This window comes from Dromiciops gliroides, chromosome 3, assembly GCF_019393635.1.
Source record: "Dromiciops gliroides isolate mDroGli1 chromosome 3, mDroGli1.pri, whole genome shotgun sequence".
Taxonomy (NCBI): domain Eukaryota; kingdom Metazoa; phylum Chordata; class Mammalia; order Microbiotheria; family Microbiotheriidae; genus Dromiciops; species Dromiciops gliroides.
This window is the reverse complement of record NC_057863.1, coordinates 225560054-225587022: the sequence shown is the minus strand read 5'-3', so window position 1 is coordinate 225587022 and position 26969 is coordinate 225560054. Positions and strand designations below refer to the sequence as shown.

Below are 26969 nucleotides of genomic sequence, written 5' to 3'. Positions count from 1 at the left end.
TACCTAATAATGAATATTGAGCCCATTTTCTAAGGGGAAGAAATGTTGGTGATTTTTAAAAAAATAAGTGATATCAATTAAATTATGCAAAAACAAATATAATTAAATTAAAATTTTTTGAAGTATTGATTTTGTACATGGCTGTGGACCAGACATTATAAAAAGTAGGATTATATGAATTTTAGACTTAGGCTTTTAGGAATCATCTAGTTTAAGATGAAGAAACTGAACCCCAATAGCATTGATCTCTTTTTTCCAGGGAGCTAATAAGCCTGCTTCAAGTTTTCTGGAGGTTATGGTCTAGAGAAGCTCTTTCAAATAGACTCGTTTGTGAATGTTGGAATTTCCAGTAATGGAAGATAACGTAGTACACCACATACTTAACATATGTTAAAACAAAAAAGAAGTAGGCTAACCAGTTGCCATCTGAGATCTGATGATCCTGCTTAGAATCCAAGTCCCACAAAACTGACAAGGTCAGGCACAGCTAAAATGGAAAACAAACCACTGTACAAACATATGAATTAAGTTAATAAATGCCCAACTCTGTACTAACAGAGAAAAATAAATGCTGTGCTAAATGATAGAAATCTTGAAGATCATTTGATTAGAGAAGCTGGAGTCGAGGGGAATTCCAGACAAAACTCAACATCCAAACCAAAAGGCAGTCCATTGTCTGATCTCCCAGAGAACCATGGGAGAGTCATACTTTGGGTATGTCTGTTTTCCCACATGATCCAGGACCAGTCTTCCAGATTAGAAAGTTTTCATTTCTTTAAACTATTTTATTTATTTATTTGTTTGTTTTTTTGTTTTGGGGGGTAAGTAGACCATCAAGGATCAAACTAAAACTAAACAAAAATCCTGGTCATTACTCAGTGCTAAAAATATTACCCTAATTCTTTGGTCCTCACAAATATAGTCAAAGCTAAATAGATTGTTTGCTTTTTAAAAAACCTTCCTTGTTTTTACTTTTCTGTCCATTAACTGCTTTCTTTTGTTTTGTTTTGCATAGATATGGATTCCTAGGTGTAAGTATTGCAATATATTGTATGATTTGAATATTTCCATATTCACCAAAAGATTAGAAACTAGATTTTATTAAGTACAGAGATTTAGTTTTTACTTGCCACTACCATCTTTGACTATGTACCTTTTAATCAATTAGTATTATAATTCTTATTTATGCTATTAAAATTACTAAGGTCTGACATGCAAAGTTAAAGGACCTATGCTTTTTAAAAAATTATATTTATTAGCATCAATATGTTACTTTTATAGTTATGGACCATGTAGCAGTTTAATTTCATTTTAGAAAATCTAATACAATAGACTAGATCCCTAGCCTGAAAAATCTCTGGGGAGATAATAAAGTCAACAGGATTTTAGTCCCCTTTCCTTCAGGCCTTATCTACTTGTCTTCTATGTGTGCAATGCTCTCAGCTCCTCTTTCAGCCTTCTCCTATTTTTACAACAATCTTTGAAAGGAAGAATAACATAATAAGTAGAAAAAACTATATGTAAGAATGTCACATAACTCAATAGCTAGCACTTCAGATAATCAAAATATTAGCCACCACTTAATAGCACTTTAAACAATCAAAATAATAATAATAATATCTTTATGCATATGTGTGTATATATATGCATACATATATACATATACTTCCATGTATATTATGCATATAGTTTTAAGGTTTATGAATCTCTTTTCAAATATTGCCTCACTTTATCCTCACAACAATCTTGTGAGGTAGGTGCCATCATTATCCCTATTTAACAGATGAGGATTTAGAGGCTGAGAGATTTTAAATAGTTTACCTAGGGTCCTCTGTCTAGTAACTCAGGCCTTTCAGATTCCAGCCTTCTAGCCCCTCCCTTACCTAGTTGCCTCTGCTTTAAACCTGTTATGCTATTAGGTTACACAATGCAAAAGTGACCAAGAACTACAAACGCCTACAACTCATTTCTACTAAATTGCCTTTTTAGCAACTCTAACAATAAATACAAAAATATATTTTATCCACACGCACATTTATTTACATATATAAAAATATACACACACATTTGAAATCTGGGAGATTTTACCCCACTATAAAGGATACGCACACACATATATGTATATACATATAGAAAGGATACATATATGTATATACACATATATGTATATGTACATACATGTATATATACATATATGTATATGTACGTATGTGTGTATATATACACACATATGTATCCATTCTATATATATGTATATGTCTATGTGTGTATATACACATACATATATCCATTTCCATATCTACACCCACGTCCACATCTATACGTATGTGTTTATATTCCATATAGATTTTGACCTGATACAGATGTAGAGAACCAATTTTTGAGGGGGGGGGGAGAAATACAAAAGGTTTCGTGGCCCATTTTGCAAATGTCATTTTTCAGGGCATGAAATGGAATACTAACATGCTAAAAGAGAAAATGTAGCTTCCCAAAACAAAGAACATGCTCCTATGTCATATGTAAATTAATTTCTCTGAAAATGTACCTTTTAGCAAATGATATGCTTGTTTAAACAGACTTAATTCTGTACATTTCATACTCAGAGAGACATTGACTGATAACATGTATGTGCAGAGAAGGGTAGGCAGTATGGTAAAAGATCTGGAAATAGTCATATGAGGAATAAAGGAATGAACTAGGAACTCTGGCTTTAGACTCATTTCTTTTTCCTTCTTTACTGACATCTTGCCACCCATGGGAGCCCTTCACTCTTTCCTCATTGGTAACTTCTTTCATTTTAGGAAAACTTTCTGCCATGCTTCACCTTAGGAGGGGATATTAGGGCTCTTGTGAAATATCTGAGGGACTGGACTTCAAGTAGAAGAGGGAAGAGTTGTTTGTGGCTACCAAGGGCAGAAGTGGAATTCAACAGAGAAGCTAAAAGGAGTTAAAAGGAGACAGAACTCTCTGGTGGTAAATTTTCCATCCTTGGAGTTATTCAAGTTGGGGTTGGATGCCTATTTGTCAATGGCATTATGGAAGAGCCTTCAACACCACAATTTCCCACCCTGAAGTACAAGTACCCCTGGGGTAGAGTGTGTGTGTGGGGGAAAGCATGTGAAAGGAATACAGGGAATATTTAGTAAATCTGTGGTGGTGGTGGTTGTTCAGTCGTTTTAGTTGTGTCCTATTCTGCGACCCCATTTGGGGGTTTCTTGGCGAAGATATTGGAGTGGTTTTGCTATATCTTTCTCCAGCTCATTTTATAGATGAGGAAACTGAAGCAAACAGGGTTAAGTGATTTGCCCAGAGTTACATAGCTAGTAAATATCTGAGACTGGATTTGAACTCAGGTCTTCCTGATTCTGAGGCTGGTGCTCTATCCACTATGCCTCTCCACCTACCTGCTCTTACAGCCAAAAGTTGGAGTTGGAAAAGAGTGAGTCTACCAACACAAATGTGGGAACCATACAAGAGGGAGTATCTAGATTTCTGCTAACCTAGACACCTCCTACTTTCTGCTGTTTTCAGTATCAATGTGGGTATTCTCCCCAATATTCCAAATCATAATCAATCTATGCCTTCTCAACCCACACAACTCTTGTCCATATCCAACCAGAAGCTCTCCAAAGAGGATATCAGCTAAGTTTCTGGGGAACTTCTTCAAGTTCTGGCATTGTGTGGGTCCCATTGGAAGATATGATCTGTCCATTATTTACCCTAACTAATGCTGCATTACTAGGCTATCCTTGAACCAATTAAGCTGAGGAAATTCACTGAAGAATACAGTAAAGAGCTAAAGAGACCTGAGAGGCAATCTATCCTGACCCTCTCGAGTTATAGCTGAAGAAACTGAGTCCTACAGAGATTAAGCAACTTGTTGAAAATCATAGAGATTTCTAAGTATCAGAGGCAAAATTTGAACGCAGGTCCTCTCATTCCCTAGTTAATGGTTTGTTTTTTCTTTTTCTTTCTTTTTTTTTTTTGTTTTGTTTCTACTGTACCATATTTTTTTTTATCTGAGTTGGTGATGTAAATTGTAAGAAATCCCAGGAAAATACAACTTTTTGAAAACTGTATTGGTGTCCACTTTATAGAGTTTGATTTTTAAAAGCTATTTTAATGAATGAGTTATAAAATCAGGGGAATAGAGCCCTACCCACCACTCAAGTTCTTTGCCCTCCTGTTCAGCCTGATAAAGGAAGCCTAAGGTGGTGTCTTGGCATATAACAGGGAACCTATAACTATTTGTTTAATTGAGTAGAGTTTTTCTTTCAATTGTCATTTCCATCCCCTCTTCAGCCTGTGTTTTTTTTTCCAACAGGGGATAGAATGCAACACTTAACTCTTCAGTTCAGCCTATCCCGTTCTGTCACTTTGACTTGGCCTCTGAGAAGAGGGTGTCTACAGCTTTTCTGAGACCAGGATCATCTAATGCTGAGAATTAATCACAAGTCAATATACTTCAAAGTTAATGTTCCATGATGATGAATGGGGAAAAGTTCATCTCCCTTAGTGCCTCCTCTTCAGGTTGAAATGATTTTAACATGAAGGTTGTCTTTATAACCTGAAGGCCCGGAAACATTTTAAAATCTGAATTGGCCTAGTCCTGGAGACTACAGCAGAGTCCACAGGGATAACTTCAATCTGCAGGTTTTTCCCCCAGCAGCGAAGATATATTTCATCCTATAATTGAAAAATAGATTTGATTTCTATCCCATTGTGCTATACCCTCCCCTCAGGTCTCTAAGCTGAGAGCTCTATGAGGGGGAAGGGAATGGGGAAAGCTGTTCTAATTCTGTTGTAAGAGAACCAAAGGGATACTTGTAGCTCGATACTGAGAGATTTTCAAAATGTATGCCAATGACCATTTTTAGATATGTAACAGAGTTAACATAAGGGGATGAGGGACTGGGGAAACCTAGACAAAAATATAGCACCAAAGATCTCCTTGTATGGTAAGTTCATAATTCATTGAGCAAATGCCTCCTTATTAAAAAAAAATACCTCCATTTCTGATCCCAGAAGGCAACTCTCCATTGAACAGATTGCCTAGGCTTACCATGAAAAACAAATGGGGACAAAATTAGTCATAAAATGAAGAGCAATACTTTCCCTACAAAACAATCCATGTTTCCGTTTAATTATATAATTCTCATGTGTTTATCTTAAATAATATAAACAGAATTTAACCTAAGTTAAATCCATAGCCGAAGTTAACATCGCTATTTCATATTCTTATGTGTACTGATACCTCCTAGATGTGTTAGCTGTGCCCCTTAGGTTTGTTGAGAGTGAGTGGGGTATAATGGGTGGCATGCTGGACAAGGAATCAGGAAAACCTGGGTTTGAGGTCAAATCCTACCTTGTTGTGTGAGCTTCAATTTCCTTATTCATAAAACAAGAGTGATGATCCCTCTAACACATTTTCACAGGGATCTAGTGAAGCTTAAATGAAAGTGTGTATGTACAGCTCTATATGATTTTGTCAGTTGTTGTTAGGTTGAGTGCCATCTATAAAGCTTCATGTGTTGAAAGCATGGCAACCAAATCGCAGTCTCAGTTTTCTCATCTGCAAAATGGGGGAAATCATAGGCCCTACCTACCTCCAAGGGTTGTTGTGAGGATTAAATGAGATATTTGTAAAGCACTTAGCACAGCATCTGGCACATACTAAGTAGTATATAAATGTTAGCTATTAGTTATTACTTTAATTATTAATGTACTAGTAAGTATTAGTAATAGTGACCAATACTTTTTTCACGTTTGTTTTGTATATGCAAAGGAGGCCTTTAAGAGAAAAACTTAAATAATTCTCCATTGTACCATCAGATTTTAGAGCTGAGAGGTCCTTTAGAGATGCTCTTGAACAATCCTCTTATTTAACAGACAAGGAAACAAAGTCCCAGGAAGTTTAAATGATGTGCTCAAGGTCACACAGCTAATTAGCTGCAGATCCAGGACTACAAATTGGGTCAACTGATTTGACTCAGTGTACTTTCTACAATATCATTTAGTACTATAATTAAGCTTCCTATGCCAAAAGATAGGTTGCTTCTCATTATGAAGAACATTTGATTTAAATATATCAGCTCCAAGAGACAGTGACATCTTTAAAGTATTTCCTCTCTTCACTGATTCTTATTTCACTCCTACATTCAAAGTTTGCCCCTCCATTGTGGCACGTGACAAGTGACAACTGCTGAGGCTTAAGTCAAGGGCAAAGCATTATACTCCCTAAGTTGGAAAGGAATGCAGAGACTATCTAGTCCAATTCCCTCATTTTACAGATGGAAATGAGCTCAGGGGGTTAAGGTCACATTGTTGACTAGAAGTAGAATTTGAACACAACTCTTTACCTCTGAAATCAGTGTTACTTCCACTGTTTCATGCCACCACCCTTTTATGGACAATTAACATTTTGAAAAACCAGTGATGCATTCCTCAGACACTTACTACCTGTGTGACCCTGGGCAGGTCATTTAACCTCTGCCTTAAGCCACTGGAGAAACAAACCACTCCAGAAACTTTGCCAAGAAAATTATGGACCATGGATAGCATGGTAAATGGCATGAAGAAGTGTTGAACATGACTAAAAGACTGCACAACTTCAAGGCTGGGGTTATTAAATCCTTTAAAGCTCTATAATCAAAACCAACACTTTCCATCTAGTGTCTAGGGTTTAAGTAATTGCATAGTTAATAAGTTGAAATCTACTAAAGTAGTTTGACTGAAACTAACCGTGAATAGACTATCCAAATGAAAGTTTTCTCCAACCCTTGGCTAATAACTCCCAGCTTCCCCCCACCCTTCAACTGGCTGAAATTCTGAAACACTATAAAGTTCATCTTTTCACTTTTTCTTTCGAGACTGGAAAGTTTCCCACATTGATTATACTGTATTGGAGGATATATGAATCTTAAATCATAGCAGAGTTGGAAACAATTTGGCAAGAGAAATATAAGACAAAACTGTAAGGTAAGTACAAAAATTTTATCAGCTGCCAAAACATTTATCAGTCGTTCTTCTCTTCCAATTCCATTGTCATCACAAAGCAGATTGTAATATACACACAACCAGCACCTTTTACAACTTGTCTCCAATAATTTTTTTTTCAAGCCTGGGCTTAAATGGGTAAATTCAAAGCATGTAACTGAGTATGCAGGAGACATATTTAAGTGAGTCATTAGATTGGTACTTGCTGGGGGAAACTGTCTTTTGCCTCTTTTTATATCTCCAGTGCTAGCATAGTTCCAGGCACATTGTAGGTACATAATAAATGTTGATTGATTTATTTGATTAGAAGCAGCATTGATTTAGGAGGGGCAGCATGGTGTCATGGAAAGGGAAATGTATTGGGAGTCAAAGGACCTGGAGAACTCTGATTCTGCCATCTTATACCTGTATGACATTGGGTAAGTCATTTACATACTCAATTTCCTCATCTATAAAATGAACTAGAAGATATTTAAGTTTCCCCTTAACTCTAAACTCTATTTCTACAAAATAAGATTAAAGAATGAATATGCACTTCTGCTTTTTGTCCATTCATTCACCTCCAAATTACTTTGCTGTAGAATGTCCAGTGTGGATTCTAGTTTTGCATAAATAAATCATATGTCTGTAATATATCACATATTTGCATATGAATATATGATTTTTGTATAGATCAGTATATGTATATACATACATATGTACACATGCTTATTCTCTATTGAAATTTGAAGAAAACAGTAAAAGTACCTTTTTGTCTATAGGGTCAATCTTTATAAGCAATGAAAGATAAATATTGTGACATTATATTCATCTACAAATGGACCTTGAGCATTTGCTTAGAGGCTCAAGAAGGGGAACATATCTACTTACTGATCATTGACCTAAGAATCCAAATTCTATCTAGGAGAAAATCATCCTTTTCAACCAAAGAACATAGCTCTGGGAAAAATAATATGGATGGCTAAGGCATGAAAGTGACACATGTTTAGCCAGCTAGATCAAGAGAAACAATTTCAACAATCAGTTCCAGGACAAGCATCATAACCAGATTGTCTTGCTACATAAATAGCCTATGCCCATCCAGCAAGGGAGTGAGTACCATGTATTCTGTCTTCTAATTGCATGATTGCACTGCCTCTCTCATCATTTTATTAGCTGAAGAGTAATTAAATCACACGTAAAAGAAAAGCTTCCAACTGAATACCCTTGAATAAACTGGATAAACTAAAGACAGATTACTCTCATTGGTATAACTTAGGATATAAGAGATGTGATTTCCTAATTTCTAGAAATCCCCACTCTAGGAAGAGAAAAGTCTAAGCTAGGGATTCTTAACCTTTTTTACTGACTCTTTTGTCAGTCTGGTGAAGCATAAGAATGGTATTTAGAATGAATGATATTTTTCAGTGAATAAAATAAAATACATAAGATTCTAAAGGAAACCAATTATGGTGAATTTATCTATCTATCCATCCATTCATCCATTCATCTGTCCATCCGTCTGTCCCTCTGTCTGTCTTTCTGTTTTTCTGTCTATCATCAATCTATCTTTATCTATTATATATTTATCTATGTGTCTGTCTGCCTGTCTGACTATTCATATGCCTGTCTGTCTATCTTTCTATCATCTATCTATTTATGTCTATCTACCTATCTGTCCATCGATCTGTCTATTCATCTATCTGTCTATCTATCTGTCTGTCTGTTTCTCTGTCTGTCTATATGTCTGACTGTCTGACCATCTATATAAGTTCACAGAACCCTGGCTTTTCTTAGTGTTCTCTGAGGTAGACCTAGGAGGCAGAACGGTGGCATAGATAGTATGCTAGAGTTGTAGTCAGAAACACCTGAAATGAGGTCCCATCTCAGATCCTGGTTAGCTGTATAACCCTTGGAATCTCTAAGCCTCAATTTGTTCATCTGTAAAATGAAGATATAATAGCATCTATCTCAAGCAATAAGAATTTATTAAGCACCTATTTATATGCCCGTCTCTGGTACTAAAAACATTTGTAGTGTTGTTGTGAAACTCAAACGTGATAATACATATAAAGTACTTTGCAAATCTAAAAACACTATTTAAATATGAATGATTATCATCCTTAGCATTGCAGAAGGACACATGTTTTCTCATCCTCCTTTCTTAAAAGGATGGGTGGAAAACAGGCCGGGCAATTTTACTCAAACATCTAAGAGGTAGAAAAAGTGGAAGCTCATGCTGCAGGCACATAAACTCTCAGAAATAAGTTCATGTGAAGAGTTTTTTTTTTTAATCGATTGCAGTGTACAGATGAAAAATTATGTCAGCCAGTCTATATGCATTTATTAAGCACCTACTACATACCAGGTACGATGCTAAGTACCGGTACCACATATTTTACTACTACAAGCAAAGTCTTTATGACTATTTTCTTCCTGGAATGTTGATGTGGTATTTTCCCATCTAAAATAGATGCAGGCACTCCTTGCTTTGCATATTGCATTGAATGTTAGTGCCATATTTGCATATTTATAGGCAAGGCACTGGATTGATTACTAAAACTTTTTTCCTTTTTTTTTTTTTTGCATCTGTCTTGAGCACAGTATATTTCTAAAATTACTGACATGTTTCTGATCTAGGAGAAATCCAAAACCAGGCTTGGTTAAAATGTTATATTCCAAACAAATTTTAGCTTTGGATTTAACTTGTTCAAGCATTTTAGAGGGAATTTGTCTCTAGGCAAAAATCTTAAAACCTGGTTTTGAGCCGACATATGGAGCAACAGTTGTCTATAATTACTGAATCTTCTAGTAGCATGGTTCAATTTCTATTTTGAAAAATATTGGCAGCATAGTTTAGTAGACACAGAGCCAACCACAAAGCTAGCAAATGCTCAAGTCTTATTTCTGAAGTATGACCTTGAACAAGTCATTTTAGGTCTCTGTTTTCTAGGCAATTTTCTGAGACAGTAAGTTGCAAAGAAGGTGACAACCAGCATTGGTAGAAGTTTTCTTATCTTAAGGATTCCTATATCAATTAAATCACAGGTTCATTTTTTTAAAATGCAGAGCTCGTGACTAGAAAGAAAGGGGGAAAAAACCTTTTGCCATAAAAGGGGCAGCTAGGTGGCACAGTACATATAGTGCTGGGCCTGGAATCAGGAGGACTTAGCTTCCTGAGTTCAAATGTGTACTGAGATACTTACTAGCTGTGTGACCCTGGGCAAGTCACTCTATCCTGCTTGCCTCAGTTTCCTCATCTGTAAAATGAGCTGGATAAGGAAATGGCAAACCACTCCAGTATCTTTGCCAAGAAAACCCCAAACGGGGTCACAAAGAGTCAGATACTGCCATAAAACAACTAAACAATGAAAAGAACAACAGAAAAAGAAACTTAAACCTGTAACGTTATAACAACCAAATCTGGCCCCAAAGAAGAGATATGAAAATGAATCTACTTCTTTTTTATGGTAGCAGGGACAATGGGTGGGAAACATTGTACATACTGTTGAACTTATTGGATGTGTTGGTTAGTCATAGTCAATAACTCATGAACTACTTTTTCCACCCTTTCTTTTGTACTCCTTATTATGAAAAATGGCTCTTTGAATGGGGAGAGGAGAATTTAATACATATTAGGAAATAAAAGTAATATAATAACAAAAATATCAATAATAGATTTTAATACATAAAAATAAAAATGTGATAAGCCTATACTACTCCTTTGCCTTTCTAATAACACCATGGTAGGACAGTATTTGTTTTACATAGACTGACAAGGCTGGCTTCCTTTTGAGGAGGGCAACGATGCTGACCTCAAGATTTGGTTGGTAGAGAGGAAAAAAGCTTGAACCCTTGGCCAGATTCTTTATCATTTGAGGCATTGAGAAGTAAATCTAGTAGGAGCTGGGGTACCAGAAGTTTAGTGGAATTCCCGTCACCCTGTGGGAAGTCTTTTGGATCCAGTACTGCTGTTGTAATGAATGTAGAGGCAGAAAGGAATTGCTTTTATTTTTTAAATTAATTATAAATCATTCCTTGTAGACATTTTATCATAAATAAAGTAATTTTATTGCATTTTATGCTTCACAAATGTTTCAATATGTTCTGAACTTGTCGATTGATGCCAAATATTCTTGACCAAGCTTAGCTCAATTTAGTGATGTAGGCTTAGGACTGGAATGCAATGAAATGCTTATTGCCCATAAAATGCAATAAAATGACTCTACTTATAATAAAACATTTAAAAGGATGCTTTTTATGATTACCAAAATATAGATGCAGCTCCCCTATGCTTCCACATTTACCATGGCAGTAATGCATTATCTGAAAGACGTTCAACAGGACAGTGGAAATTCAACTAAACCTCCCCTTTGTTTAGGTTTTTTCATGTTCTGGGTGATAAAGAAGCTATTCTATTGGTATAATCCATAACCATTTAGACCAATCAAATTCCAAGGATGGCATCCCTGTCTCCTTAGAGGGAAACCAACCAAACCTATGAAAACCAAGTACAAGTGATACCACAATTTCCAATTGGGAGAAAGAAAAAGGAAAGCATGTTGATTATTTTTTCCTACATTGTTTAAGCAAAGACCATTCTTTGGTTTGTTGTTGCCATTTTTGTAAACGGTTTTTTAAAGTATCACCTAAAGAATCTTGTTATCATTAAAAAGTAAGGCTTGGGGCAGCTAGGTGGCAGCGCAGTGGATAAAGCACTGGCCCTGGATTCAGGAGGACCTGAGTTCAAATCCAGCCTCAGACACTTGACACTTACTAGCTGTGTGACCCTGGGCAAGTCACTTAACCCTCATTGTGCCACAAAAAAAACCTAAAAACAAAAACAAACAAAAAAAAAGTAAGGCTTGCCAATAATGGGTTACTGCTATTTTCTTTGTTTAATCAAATCAAAATGATTCTCACTGTCATTTAGTTCCACTGAAAAGGACATGTGCAAGGGGGTGGCTAGGTGGCGCAGTGGATAAAGCACCGGCCCTGGATTCAGGAGTACCTGAGTTCAAATCCGGCCTCAGACACTTGACACTTATTAGCTGTGTGACCCTGAGCAAGTCACTTAACCCCCATTGCCCTGCCAAAAAAAAAAAGGACGTGTGCAAAAACTATATAACCACAGGATTTCCCAGTGGTACTACCTGGTGGAGAATATGAAAACTTTAAATGATAGCCTTTAGTGGAACTTAAAGTCTAATACTAGTATACAAAACATTACACAGACAACTATAATGCTTTTTAAAAAATGCTTAAGGTGGAAGGGGCAAGCAAAGAGCTTTGTGGGATGTAAGCGGGGGGGCATTACTAATTGGTTGGAATTAGGGAAGGCTCTCCAGAGAAGGAGGTATTTGAGTCAGGGAGGGGACTGGCACAGAATAATCACAAAAAATATTTGTTGATTGATTAAAGGATAGCTGGGAATTTAATAAGTAGAGAAGGGGGGGATGCCATTTTAGGAATAGAGAACAGCATGAGCAAAGGAATAGTGTCAGGAAAATAGATAAAACAGATGCAGATAGACCAATCTGAAATTTGGCAATTAAAACATTTTTTTAAACCAAAGGTATTAAGATAAGATTGAGAGACACAAAAGCAGCAAGCTCTGAAAAATCACTGTTATACCTGGTTATATACAGACATGTCAACCTTCTTATTTATAACACAATTGTCACCAGTGAAAATACTCAGAAAAAAACACACTCTGCCAGAACAGTTGTTGTTTGTCCTTTGTCCTCAAAAAAGACCATGACAGATGTCATGACTTGCAATGAACTGGATTTAAGAGAGGAAGGGCTATGCAAAGTCACCAGCCTCACTCTCTCCTCTGGAGACATCTGGGCCCAGTGGCAAGATACAAAATCAGGATGACTGGAGAGAAACATCATATAAATAGAGGACCAATTATTTAATATTCAATAATTTGATAAATAATGACCAATTTATTGAAAAACCAAGAATTTTTTGATTGTCAGTCTATTTCAGTGATTTATGTTATAAAGAAACAAAACATCTTAAATAACACATGTGCAATAAAAGCAAGCAGATGTTTTTCGTCTAACCACTGCATTAATGGAGGGGGTATGGCACTGTATCAAAGGCAAAATACAACATATTCAGAATTGCCCACTAGTTTTAAATACAGCTACATAACTTTGAGTCAACAAATGATAGAATATCCTGAACCACTTTGTGACATATTTCCATGCTTCAGGTAAGAATTAATAATTAACTTCTAACCCTTGATAATCAAATGTGTTAAATGAAATGGGACTCAAAATGTATGAATGGCTTTGTAAGAATATCCTCCCCCAAATGGTAAAAACAATCTTTGGGTTACTGAATTAAAAACACAAGTTATTATAAGCAAAATTATAGCAAAATTAAGTGAGCAGGACAAAACCCTTGGGAGCCTGGATTTGCAGTTTCAGGTCTAGTTTTAAAAATTGGGCAGTGACCAAACCAAGTGGGAAGAAACCATATTAGAGCTTAATGGTGGAAAAGGATTCTATGATTGTATCACCCCATTCCTACCAGTGCTTCAAAGTGTTTTACAAATATTAAGCCAGATACTGGTGGATAAACTTATTACTCCTGGGTATATGAAAGGCACTTTGAGGGAAGGGAGGGGTATCTATCCTGTATGCATAAACTCTTTCAGACTGCTGGATTATCACTTGTCACACGAGACCATCATTTGCCAAATTAGGGGCATCCAACATGGTGAGGTTTGCTGCTCCATATTCTTGAGCACTTAGCTCAAGTGAAGAGTACATAGCATAGAAACTCATATTCCAGCCACTATGCTTACAGCATTGGTAGGAGAAGTCATGGATGGTTACAGATGTTTAAAAAAGAAATAATAGCAACAATGTTTTACAGAAAGAGAAAATAACCAATGACTGCAAAAAAAAAAAAAAAACCCAAACCAAGTCTTTATTAAAGAGTATTCACGGGGCAGCTAGGTGGCGCAGTGGATAGAGCACCGGCCCTGGAGTCAGGAGTACCTGAGTTCAAATCCGGCCTCAGACACTTAACACTGACTAGCTGTGTGACCCTGGGCAAGTCACTTAACCCCAATTGCCTCACTAAAAAAAAAAAAAAAGAGTATTCACACCGTATCATTGATCCATCAGAGAATTCAATGAGTAGTAATTTCCCAGGCATAAGAATCCTGCTGATCATCTCTTCTCATTTGTGCTAATACTGTAGTGGCTATTCTTTTTTTCTTTCCTACTTATTTATCCATTGTTTCTTCAAAACACCTGAACACTTATTTCTTCCCTCCTAGCCAACACAATCCTAAATCTTGTTTGCTGCTTAGTTATATGACCTGCCCCTTAACTTAACTTTATTTGTATTTGAATTTACTCCCTTTATAATCCTTTCTTTTGTACTATTTGTCCCTTCCCTCATATTTCCCAATAGGTTCTACTTAGTGTCCAAGGAACAAAATGGAAGAGGACAGACGCAACAAACATTTGTGGAATACTCTGCCAAACAATTTCAAGTGACTGGTTTTAATTCAGTTCAACAAATAGTTATCATACATTAAATTAAATTTATTTAACAAAGAAAAACCCTTTTTGCCCTTTTCCCTCATCTTTCTTTCTTTGTCTTTCTCTTATCTTCTTGGCTCTTTTTTCCTCCTTCCTAGATTTATTTTCATTTAATTTCTGAAGGCTGGTACTTCAATGGTGTCAGTGAAGGTGGTACTTCAATAATCCAAACTTTCCCTTTCCACATGAAGATCAGGAACCTGAGAAGTACTTTTCCCTTCTGCCCCTACCTCCACCATTAAATTAGAGCCAACATGTATTACCACCAAGATAAACAGGTGTTGCAGAGTTTTAAAGTAAAACATATTTTGAACTAAAAAAAATCTATCAGCACAAAATCCAATGTTGACAAAACACATAATACACAATTGTTTGGTCTTTGATGTTTAAATTAAAGTAAGAGGTCAAGTGAGAACCACTGCTAACAATAATAATATTGATATAGTACATAAGGCTTGCAAAGTACTTTATATACAATATTGTTTTGTTACTTACACTAATATCAATGCAGCTGTGGATATATACAAAGTGCTAAATTTGAAACAATGTGGGAAATAGGTCAATTAAAAGACATTTGAATGAAAGGGATAAGAATGTGATCTAATGCAAAGCCTTTTAAAATCAATAATACATATGTATGTGATTTATCCAAACTACTGATCAGGCAAAAACATAAATTTCATGATTAAAAGCTTACTGATATCAGCAGAGAAAAAATATACATGTATATTTACACACATTTTCCACAGAAAGAATACAGACATACTACCACATACACATAAGCTTTCCCCACAGAAAACAGGCAACTCGCTCATCTTTAAATGTGAATCCAGGATAAAACTCATATGGTGATGAGTGCTACTGAATTATAGCCTGGAATAAATACAAAAACAAATCCAAAGGACAAGTACATGTAAGGCAGATGATTTCAAGGATAACACAGAGCAGATTTTATGAACTAATTTACAACCCCCCATCTGCTGGCAAAGACCTTCCTTACACTTCATTTTCAGTCTTTTGGGAGGAGAAGAAAGTACTCCAGAAGGCCCGATAGCACTCAAGGTTCACATCTTTATCGTGGTAAGGGCTGTGTGTGTGTGTGTGTGTGTGTGTGTGTGTGTGTGTGTGTGCATGCGCACGCACGCCTAGAAGCAGAAATTCTCACCCTTTATTTATTCATTGAAATGTTTGATGTATTTTCTCTTTGTCAGAATGTTCACCCTTCCATTTAAGATGGTTGGATAGAGGGCCAATGGCTTGGATGCAAGACTGTTCAGAGCATGGTAATCCCAATGACATCAAAGGGAAGGAACTCCAGTACTAGAGATCTGCTCAGAAAGCCTAAGCTAGTGAATGTACTGTTGATTTCCCTACTCTAAGTAAGGCACTTCAAGCCACCTGGACTCTACCAGATTATTTTAATTATCTCAAAGCTATTGGCAGATGTTTTATCATCCAGTGGCATTATGCTCATGGTCACAGGAAAGGCATTTTCTGGCTCAACACTGACTTGCTCCTCCTACCTTCCTTTGCATTGTACCTCTTCCAGCACATGCTCTTAGAACAGCCAGCACTGCGATGTTTCCATGGAAGATTGCATTGTTCCTGAGATTTGAAGATTGAGATTGCAGGCTCTCATTGGCCTTGCTCTAGCTTTGAACTGGGAAACTTCATCGCCAAGAGAATCTTTATGAAGTGATAATGGCAGCTGCTCTGGTAAATAACCATTCAGATTTGACTATGCATTTTAAAAAATCTCCCCTCTCTTTTCTGGTTCCATTTTTGAGGCAAATGGAATTCAAGTAGGAAAGCTTTGTTTGCAAGGTTTTGTGTGCTTTAAGTGGAGGAGGAGGTCAATTGAAAAGTAACCTTTCAAAAGTATGCCAGACATTTCCATTCCAAATGACAACTGCTTTTTGCTTTACTAATTTATACCATTTAGGCAGCTCACATCTTGAGATGGAGTATGGTTAATGGATAAAAAGCCAGCCTCAGCCTAGGTTCAAGGCTTGCCTCTGACAGTATATCACTTAACCTCTCGATGTCCCAAGAAGTCAAGATTCAAATTTGTAAAACACGTGCCCATCTCCTTTGGCAGGAGTTTCCTTGCTGAGTGTTCCTTACACCAATGAAATCACAGATCTAGAACCAATTCCACCTCCCCGTAAACAAACACAAAAGTCACTTCACCCTCTCTTGCAATATCAAATGTAACCTCATATATGCAGGCAGATTGAGGAACCAGCAAAATTTGGATATAAAATAGCACAATCGCTAAAGTCAGGAAGAGTCCCAGTATTCTTTTCCCAACATCTTTTCCCAACAATAGTACAACATCTATAATATAAGCTTACCCAAAGGACATAGAGCTAAGTGATGGCTTAGACCAATCCAATCTGCTTCTTTGACATATAAGGAAACTGGAACCTAGAGCGATTAAATGATGTTTATGTGATCACACAGAGTAAATTAAAACCCAAGTTTTAATACTATAAGGACTTCATTCTTTTCACTACACCATACTAACCATCTCTTTAGTCCCTCTTCTGTGAGATGTAGGGTATAAGAATGCTTATTGTACTGAATGGGGTTGAGGTGGGATGGGAATAGATATGTGAGTATATGGGAGGAAGGAATTCAAAACAATCTTGCTATGCAACTTGCCCCATAAACAGATATTCCAATTTTCCAATGGATCTATGATCTCATCAAAGTGAGTTTTCCCTCCAACAATGCATCCATTCATGCTGTACAAATCTTATCAATGTCTGCCCATAAATTTGCCTCAGAGGTCTGGAGCTCATCTCATATTCTCTCAATATTGTTGGGAATACTAGCACTGGACCCAGTCTGTCAAGTGGTTTGTCTTTGTATCTAGCTTCTTTTTTATTTTTTTCAATCCACAGAAACAGAGATACAAGAGACAAATAAGGTTATATGGAAGTACACATGAAAGTGTAAACACACACCTTTATATAATTTTATATGTGTGTATAGAGGCATATATACACATATGCACTCATATGTAATACACATATAAACAAGTATGTACATATATGTACTTTATGATCAGTGTATACAGAAAAAGACATACTGAACATAATACATTGAGATTGGTTGCTTTGAAGAGGCCTACAGAGATAGTAACACTACTTTATGGACAGACTATAGACATTGGGCATGGCTGTGGGTGTGAGTATAGACAGGGATCATTTTACAAATACTCTACAAACTGTACTTGGATTTATACAATTCAGGGAAATCTCCAAGAGATGCTACTAACTGAATTCATAGGATTTAGCCGCACCCTTTCTAACACCTGTTGGTTTCTAAAGGTTTTTTTTTTTTACCCTCTCACTCTTGCTTACAGCTGTGCATCCATTAATGACTTTTTTTTTCAATTAGGTATGTTCTTTGTGGGAAGAAAGGAATTTACTTAGGTCACTTAAGGGCAATGTGATGACACATGCTGTATACACACTACCCCTACAAAGAGATAACATAATGACAATGTCAAACTTTTAACAAAACCCTGCCGGGAGTGTGAAATTAATAGGACATGCTCATCTATTACTGCAAGTTCTCTGGTTACATTTTCAAAAAGGCCCTGTTCTAAGTGCTAAGATGTCTCAGTAGAGAAATGAATGTATCCAATGTCTGCTTTCTAGAATCCCTTAATCCTTATTACACGGAGTGAGGTAGGATGGAACAGGAGAAATTCATAACCACTGAACAATTTAGCTTTGGAGGGGGTGGGGAGATAGGGATATATATGTAAAACATATGTACATATATAAGCATACATATATATACATACACAAATGTGTATATATATATGCACATATATACACACAGAGATATAAAGATTGTGGCTTCCACCCCCCCCCAAGATCCCATGACAGATGGTGACTGAGAAATACTATTCTCCAGCAAGAGTACCCCTGTACATAATTGCAAAAACAATACAATTTGCTTTTGGTAATCCATCTTTTCCCATTTCAGAATCCCTGCCTCCTTACTCCAGGCACTATCCTATATCCCATTCTCTTAATTAACAGACTTGATTGGAGAATAATCTTTGCTAAGTTGCTAACTATTAAGGATTTAATATGTTACCCTTTTCAGGGATATGTGTATCTTTTTTATATAGTAATAGCCCTTTTATTACACATCTTTGTTTAGAATCTGTGCAGCTTTTTTTTGTGAGACAATGGGGGTTAAGTGACTTGCCCAGGGTCACACAGCTAGTAACTGTCAAGTGTCTGAGGCTGGATTTGAACTCAGGTCCTCCTGAATCCAGGGCCAGTGTTTTATCCACTGTACCACCTAGCTGCCCTGATATATGTATCTTAATAAGAAGATCCTGAAGACCTAAGTTTTTAGAATTTCAAGAATTTCTAATATTAGAATTTCAGTCACCATGACAGGTCATGGGAGAGTTGCCACCATCAACTATAATTTATAACTAGGACAGTCTTTAAGTATGGTTATTGTTGAAAAATTAATTGCCTTGTGGCTACCCTGGTGATAAACTTCTCCAACATTACCTGGATTGGTCCACAGACAACCTCCAACCTATACTCAGAGCCATTCCAGCTGTCTAGTACCTTCCAGAGTTTATGTTTCACTGATAAAGCCTTTAAGAGCCCAAGGTCTCTTCCACTCCGTGATAGGGAGTCAATGTTATACATAAAGCATAGGGAGTTAGGGTGAAACAAAGAGTAGCAATAGGTAGAGTAGATAAGTCTGAGTCTGCTAAGGAAACCTCAAGACCACTTCTTCCTCAGAAAGCATCATGTCCAAGAAAGAGAGAGACATAGTTGGGATATTTTCTAATAGAGGCATGTGGCAATAGATAGAGCACTGAATTGGGGGTCAGGAAAACCTAAATTTAACTCTTACCTCAAATACATATTAGCAGTGTGACCTGGGCAAATAATTTAGCCTCTCTGAGCCTCAGTTTCCTCCTCTGTAAAACGGGGGTTAACAGTAAATACCTTCTAGGATTGTTGTGAGGATAGGGGATGATGTATGTAAAGTGCTTTGCAAACCTTATAGGCTATATACATTAAAGCTAATTTTATTATCATTAAATACATTTATTGTCCCATAGTCAGTATGTGCCAGAGGCTGGCTGAAGTTACTATTGGTGGATCTCTTCCATACCTCATTCACTTTTATGTTCCTCCTTCTACACCATTTCTTTATTCAAACTTCTCTCATCTTTCTGCCCTGCCAACCTACTGACTTCTTCTATTATGAGACTATTTGAAAGCTGTCCATTGTTTAAAAGAATGTAAAGATTTTTTTTTAATTGTCTCTATGATAGAAAGGCATGGCAACAACCAGATAAGTATTATTTTTGTTTGTTTGTTTGTTTTTTAATTTGCTACTTTCCACATCTAGACACTTTTTTTAAAAAGAGGGAAATCTTGACATGACATTGTGAATGATGCCTATACAGGCTATTTAGAAGTGAATGTACCATTGAAGGATAAACCCAATGGTTACTTTTTGTTTCCTAACATTGGGGTCAACAGAGGAGATGGAGTGCACATCTCTATCTGTTGTTTAAGTGTGTGTGTGTGTGTGTGTGTGTGTGTGTGTGTTGTTTTGTTCTAAGGTACTAAATGGATGAGTCAGCAGAGGCCAAAATAACAAAAGAATTTTATTCTCTTGAGTAAAAAATAATTTTAGCTTAAGTAGCTGAAGCCTTGCTCACAGGGCAACACCTATAAATAATGGAGTGTTTTGGAACTCTGGCACTTGGATAAAAATTCCAATTCAGTCATGTGTTAAGATTTAAGACTGTCAAATGGAAGAGACTCTGCTTAATTTCAGTTGAGACAAGTGAAGATGAGCCTCTAAGCATGCATTTCCATGTACTGCATCCCTGCAGTGCCAATCTACTGAGTCACACTTTTACTTAGATTCTTTTAGCACATCCTTTGAAATATTGATATCAGCATTCTTTCATTGCTACTCTCATAATTTTCTTATTGTATAAAGGAAATATACACACACACACACACACACATATATATATATATATATATATATATATATACATATATATATATATATATATATATATATATATATATATATATATATACCTTTTTTGGGAGTCAAATCTTTCGAATGAACTTTTAACTTAACTAAGTTTCTCTGAAAAACTCATTCACTGAAGGTTTCTAATATGTGATTGCAAGCAATTAATTAAAAAATGGAAATGTACTTTTACATTTAACTAGGAGGCATTGTCTTCATTGCATAAATTCTATCATCTCATCACCTAACCTTTCTTGAAATATAAATATATTTTAAATTGGTTCTGCCAGTGCCCTAGATACTTGAAGAATCCTACTGGAGCAAACCAGTTATTAATTCTCTGTCCCTGATTCTAAGCCTTAAACATACAACTATAGATTAATGGCAGCTGCTCACGTCCTTTTTATTGGAACGTGTATTTGAGCTTGCACCTTAATCAGTTCCAACTGTAAGAGCCATTAATAAGAATTGCTTTGTTTGGGCATTTTTCTGAAAATTTAGATTCTTTGTATGTTGCAATAGTAATCATTGTTATGTAGATTCCTCTGATAAGTAATGTGAGGATACATATTTGTTACAAAAGTGTTTTTTTTTTCCCTGTGCAGGGGACACTTGGAGGGAGGTAAAATAAATGCTTGTTAATGGAGAAAAAAGATAAAATTGAATTAAAAAATGAATTCCCTTCTTCAAAAGCTGCCTTCTATTTAGGCAAATGAAATTCTGGCCACATATGCGAAGTTTCTTCATATAGGCACAACCCCTTCAGTGAGAGTTCTGCTGATGATCCCTAGCACTAAAAAGTGCTACTATTTCTCAGACAGGAGACATCCTAAGATTTCTCAGCTCCGGGAATCTACCAGTTATCTAGAAGGATGGTTTCTTAGATGTCCACCAGTGGAATATCTTCACATCACCCTCAGCACCTAGCACAGTGTCTTGAATTCAATAAACCAGTTGTGAATCAATGATTTAAATGGGGTATCTGGGAAAGGGCAAAGAAAGTCAACAGACAGGTATGCCATCCAGGAAGAGAAATCAAGAAGCTAAGAAGAAGAGAAGATAGAGAAAGGGAAACCCCCTAAATGGTGGCAGCACCTTTCAGTCACAAAAGAGAAACGAGGAAAGATGCTGAGAAACAGCATAAAATGGTTTCTCCAAAAATAAAACCACATGACACAGCATGGTACAATGGAAAGTATGCTGGTTTTGGAGTCAGAGGACCGTGTTTAATTTCTAGTTTTGCCACTTACCAGCTATATGACCTTGGGCAAGTTAACCTCTCTGGGCCTTAGATTCTTGTAAAGAAAAAAATACGCATGTGTACACACATACACACACACACGTGTATATATCTATATATGCACACACACATATATCTGTGTGTATATATAGATTGATGATAGATGGATGAATGGATGATGGATGGATAGATGGATGGACTAAATGATCTTAAAGGTAATTTCCAGCTCTAAATCTCTTAGGGTGCGAGATACCTGGGGTTAGTTGGTTTGGTTTGGAATTTGTTATTTCTACATATTCATTTTACTTAAAGTTGATATTCAGAAACTTGGGAAAAATCTATCCCCCCTAGATGGTCAAGGAGAACAGCATCAATTTCTTGCTCGTAAACACTCTGGTCACAATGTAGCAAAGGTAGGGTTTTTTTGTTTTGTTTTGTTTTATTTATTTTATTTCTTAAAAGAAAGTTGTCAGCGGAAGTTCACTGGCAGTAGGAATGTGATTTACTTATACTGTACAATATCTAAGTCCTTGTGAACAATACATGTCAATTTGATGTCTGGTAGCCATGTGATTTTCTCATTAAGACTGTCCATATGAGAAGATAGATTTCCTTGATATCTAGAAGAAGCACAGCTGAGTGGTTCTTTAAATTGTTAGAGAAAGGGGTTATACTGGGGATACTAGACATTAGGAAGGGCTATCAACTTGTGATTAAACATCAGAATAAACATGCCATGATCTACTTCCCAAGAGATCTTTAAGAACAAATATCTTCCCCCAGCCGTCAGCCCCCAAATCTGGAATGACTTACTTTCAGCCTTACATAGAAATATGGGAATGGACTAGTTGACCTTCTAAAATTCTAGCCATTCCTATGACTATATGAAAGACAAGAATAACATCTTCCTTGAAATGAACCCCAAATCACAAGTTAACACACTGCGCCAGAATCTTCAAATTTCTAAACTAGACTTTGGGTAAAAATGAAGCTATTTAATGGTGATAACCTGTGCTCAAGTCATTTGAAAAAAATGGTACCCATGTGGCCTGAAAGGGTTAATGTAGTCTCCAAAGAGAGTTAGCTTTCATTCACCCAGGGAGTAGGTTGGGCACTAGAATAATCCAATTCACTGCTAATGAACTCCCCTGGGGCACCTCTTGTTGAGGGTAGCATTCATTTTTGTCTCAGTAGCAGATCTCCATTTAGAGACAGAAACTCAGCAATGCTGTGGTACAGTCATCTCTCAATCAATCACCTTCAAGAAAGCAACACACAATGGCAGGCATGATTGAAAATAAATCCAAAAACCATTTGGATTTTGGCACAATGATCTCCAAATTGTTTTCTTTAGGCCAATAATAAAAATAGTGTGCAATTGGTAGGCTGAGAGTGTAGTGTATGGGGAGGTAGAAGGTAAGGTAGATGAGAGTTATCTGGTTGGCAGGGAAAAGTCAGCCTGGGCTTAAACATCTGCTGTGGATAAACCAACATATGGATCATCCACATGCAGATGATCAAGAGGTGACTCTATATTTTAAATAGCACACTGTGTTTCCTGTGTTGCCGATTTCTATTGAAATCAATGCAATATCAAGACTGCTCAGTTTTCTTAGCAACTTTGGAAGCTGAAGAGTTTCAAAAAGTTTTAATTGGTCTTTCTTTTATGCTGACACCCAATTAAGCCTCTACAGCAATAATATAATAGGTCCACTGTATGCATAACTTCTCCAGATTAGATTTGGTTATTTTTAAATTTAAAAAAATTAAATAAAGTCAATGCATTTAGAGCTGTAGGATCTCAAAGTAGAAAGGACCACAGGAGGAAATTCAGTTCAAATTCCAACCCCAGGCAGCAGTTAAAAAACTTTACAACATACTTGACAGGTTGTCATCTGGTCCCTGCTACAATACTTAGGAGTTGCCAATGGCCACTACCCTCTATTAAATCAATATTTTACCTACAAGATGCATTCTGACTTAGCAATTCAATTGCCTGGGGTGGGAGGGGGATATGCTTTCTTACTCCACTTTATTTTAGAGGAAGCTTACCTTTATTTAAATGAAGCTGAGAGAGGAAAAAAAATCAAGGTTTTAGAAATATGAAATTAGGTCATTGTGCCACTTGTTATAACGAGTAATACAATCGTGTTCCCCAAGCTCTCCAGATTAAAGCAGCTGTACGTGCTGGATAACTACAATGCTTCTTTGAGGGATGAACAGTCAAAGCAATCATACAATTATCACAGGTAATTCATTTAAGGAAACCACCTCTCCATGAAAAACAAAAACAAATACTCTGCAACTGATTCAGAATAACTTTTTGACAATCATTTTCAACTGAAATGGCCAGTACCTTTACACAAAGTTTTACCTGTGACCCAGAGTAAAACTTGATTAGCTTTCTTCCAGCTGTTGCATCTTACAACTGGTCCCAAAGTAGAACCAACTTCTCTAAGTCTGCCTGTTACATGCTTTTACATTTCCTTGTTTAATTACATTCAGATTGCGATCTTGTATACATTTAGAAGAGAGCAAAGAGTAGGGCTTACCCCCTCAAGTTAACTAATCAAATACAAAGCCAAAGGGCATAAAACTTTTCTCCATCTTTCTGTGTATACAAAAGGGGCATACTGTACTTGTCAAAGAATCAGAGAAAGTTCCTTTACATTCAACAGAACAAAGAGCCCAGCTTAGCTTTTTCTCTAAGTGTCTCCGAAGGTGTCCTTTGTTGCATTGGCTGGATGGGAGAATTTTGCTCTTCAGAGAAGCAGAATTAAATGAATGAAAAATAATACTTTGGGCTCTTATTTTTTTTCTGGAAGAAAATGACAAATTACAGTCTGCCAAATATTATGCTGCCTGTGGTTTTAAGAACTCAAACTTCACATCTGCTCTTACCTCCTTAGGGATTCAGGCATTTACTCAAAGCATCCTAAGACTCTTCTGCACTGTTTAGTTTGCATCCAAGATAAGAAAGTTTGTTCGTTTCTAAGGCCAGATCGTTTCAGATTAGAAATAAACTTTCTACAATGTCTGAGGAGCGGAAAGGATTGTCTGTGGACACTTGGGGTGCATAAAGGAGCAAAGAGCTGTCTCAAGGTATTTCCAAAGTATATAAGTTAGGCAGGAATGAGCAGCTGTTTAAGGAACAGAGATTAGCAGTACCACTCAGAGTTTCTTCCCCTACACAAGCGGTTTAACAGTGTCACTTTCAAAAGGCAAGGAATTCTTTCTTTAAAAAAAAAAGTAATCCACAACTTACCTGCTTCTCCATTTTTCTTGTCCTTTGTTTCTTCTCCCCCCCCTTAAGTTTGATCTAAAAAACCAGGCGGATAGTTCCTCGAAGCAGCCTGCTTTGGGAGAATGCTCCTGGGCTGTTTTTCTCAGGATCAGCTGAATTGCAGTCAGTTTGAGATTCAGGAAGCTGTGCTCTGTCCAGCCTACCAAGCACTCCCACTCTCCAGGGTGTGTGCTTACATGTCTCTCTGTCAGCTTAAAAATCCGCCAAACTGATTTCAGTCTAACAGGTTTCCTTATATAGGTAAACATGAATTGCATTCCTGGTGAAAGAAGCTAGCTGGGGATCCTTTTAACCTGGTTAACTCTCCACATGCCAGAACGGCTTATGAGAAATCATTCTTGTCTACAAAGCACCGAGGAAGAGTACAAAAGGATTAACTCACTTTAATAAAAATCATCTTTATGCTAGGAAACTAGGGCGGGAGGCAAGCCACTTCAATAAGTGGCTAACTTGTACTTTTACATTAAGTGGCTTTCCAAAACTGCTATTAGGCAGTCAAAGGATTTTTTTTTTTAAGGGAAAAAGCTGTGGGACATCATTCTTCATGCCTGTGTTCTTTGTTTTAAAAAGTTTCTCAGAAAATCCTTTTCAAAGGAAGCACACACAATACTAGATGCATGAATGTACGTCAAAGATTTTGAGTTACTTTTTCTTGCATAGAAGATAATAAAGATTATCAAAATTCTCCATTTACTTAGCATTGTTTTTTTTTCCAAGACATATTCAGCATAAAAGAAATATTTTTAGTGCAGTCTCATGATTTTGGGATTTTAAGGTCTCAATTGTGTTTCCTGGAAGTTCTATAATTCCCATTCAATATTGACAAGAGGAAGAATATTTATCATAATACCTATACCTATAGTTCTGAAGTCCTAATACAGAAGAATTATTTGATAACTTTGAAGGGAATATCCAAGTCTTAAAGTCTTTAAAGACTTTACCAAAGTAAGAATGAATTTTATCAAAAGTACCTTTGGTAGACCTGAATCTGATTTTGAAACAGATATATTTTAGCTCACCTAAGCTGATTGTTCATCATTAAACATTCATCCTAAGCCCAGTCTACTACCTAGTTACAGGAATAGTTCTTTGTAATTATAACCAACTCTGGTAAATGGCCAAGGAAAATCTAAACATCAAGGAACTCCTCTATATTAATGCCAATTACTTTCCCACATATTCTATGTGACAATAGTGGCCCACCATATATATATATATATATATATGTATATATATGTATATGAATTTTTAAATGAGTGATTTTTCTTTATTTCATTCATAATAGTTACCAATGTTGCTGCTCATCAGTGACATCAATGACCTACATTTATAATCTATTTCCTTAGCTTGCTTCTAGGACTCTGGTCAGTGGGACTGTTAGGAAAGAGGTCGACAGGGGAATGTTATTGATGGTTTCATATTAATTGCCATGTCCAAATCTATTTTTAAATTACAAACTAACCCAATAAGCATAATTTTTTTCTAAATGAAAAATGAACACTTTAAAATTGGATAAGGATTTTAACTCTGTTGAGCCACCTATGGGGTAAATACAGTGAAAATGATTACCCCCATTTACATGAGGAAACTTGCTACATGAGGAAAATTATTACCCCTATTTTACATTTTAGATGAGGAAACAGACTCAGAGAGACTTGCCTAGATTCATAGAAAGGGTAGCAGGTAGCATTCAAACTCAGGCCTTCATGATTCTAGGTCTAGCTTTCATGTTTGTCCTCTTGAAGTCAAAAGCAAATCAGAATCTAAGAGCAAGAAAAACATCAAAAATGTTAGTTTCCAACATTAGTTAGTCTTACTGTAAACTTTTTTT

At 36.4% G+C, this 26969-nt stretch overlaps 1 protein-coding gene across 1 annotated transcript in view; it reads right to left on the bottom strand.

Annotated features, from left to right (window-relative positions):
* The window catches only part of MID1 (midline 1), a 440931-nt gene extending 415752 nt beyond the window's left edge, over positions 1-25179 (bottom strand). Inside the window, exon 1 of the mRNA XM_043998250.1 lies at positions 25100-25179. The gene's annotated coding sequence lies outside the window, so the exon portion shown is untranslated. The remainder of the gene's footprint in view (positions 1-25099) is intronic.
* Between the last annotated feature and the right edge of the window lie 1790 nt (positions 25180-26969).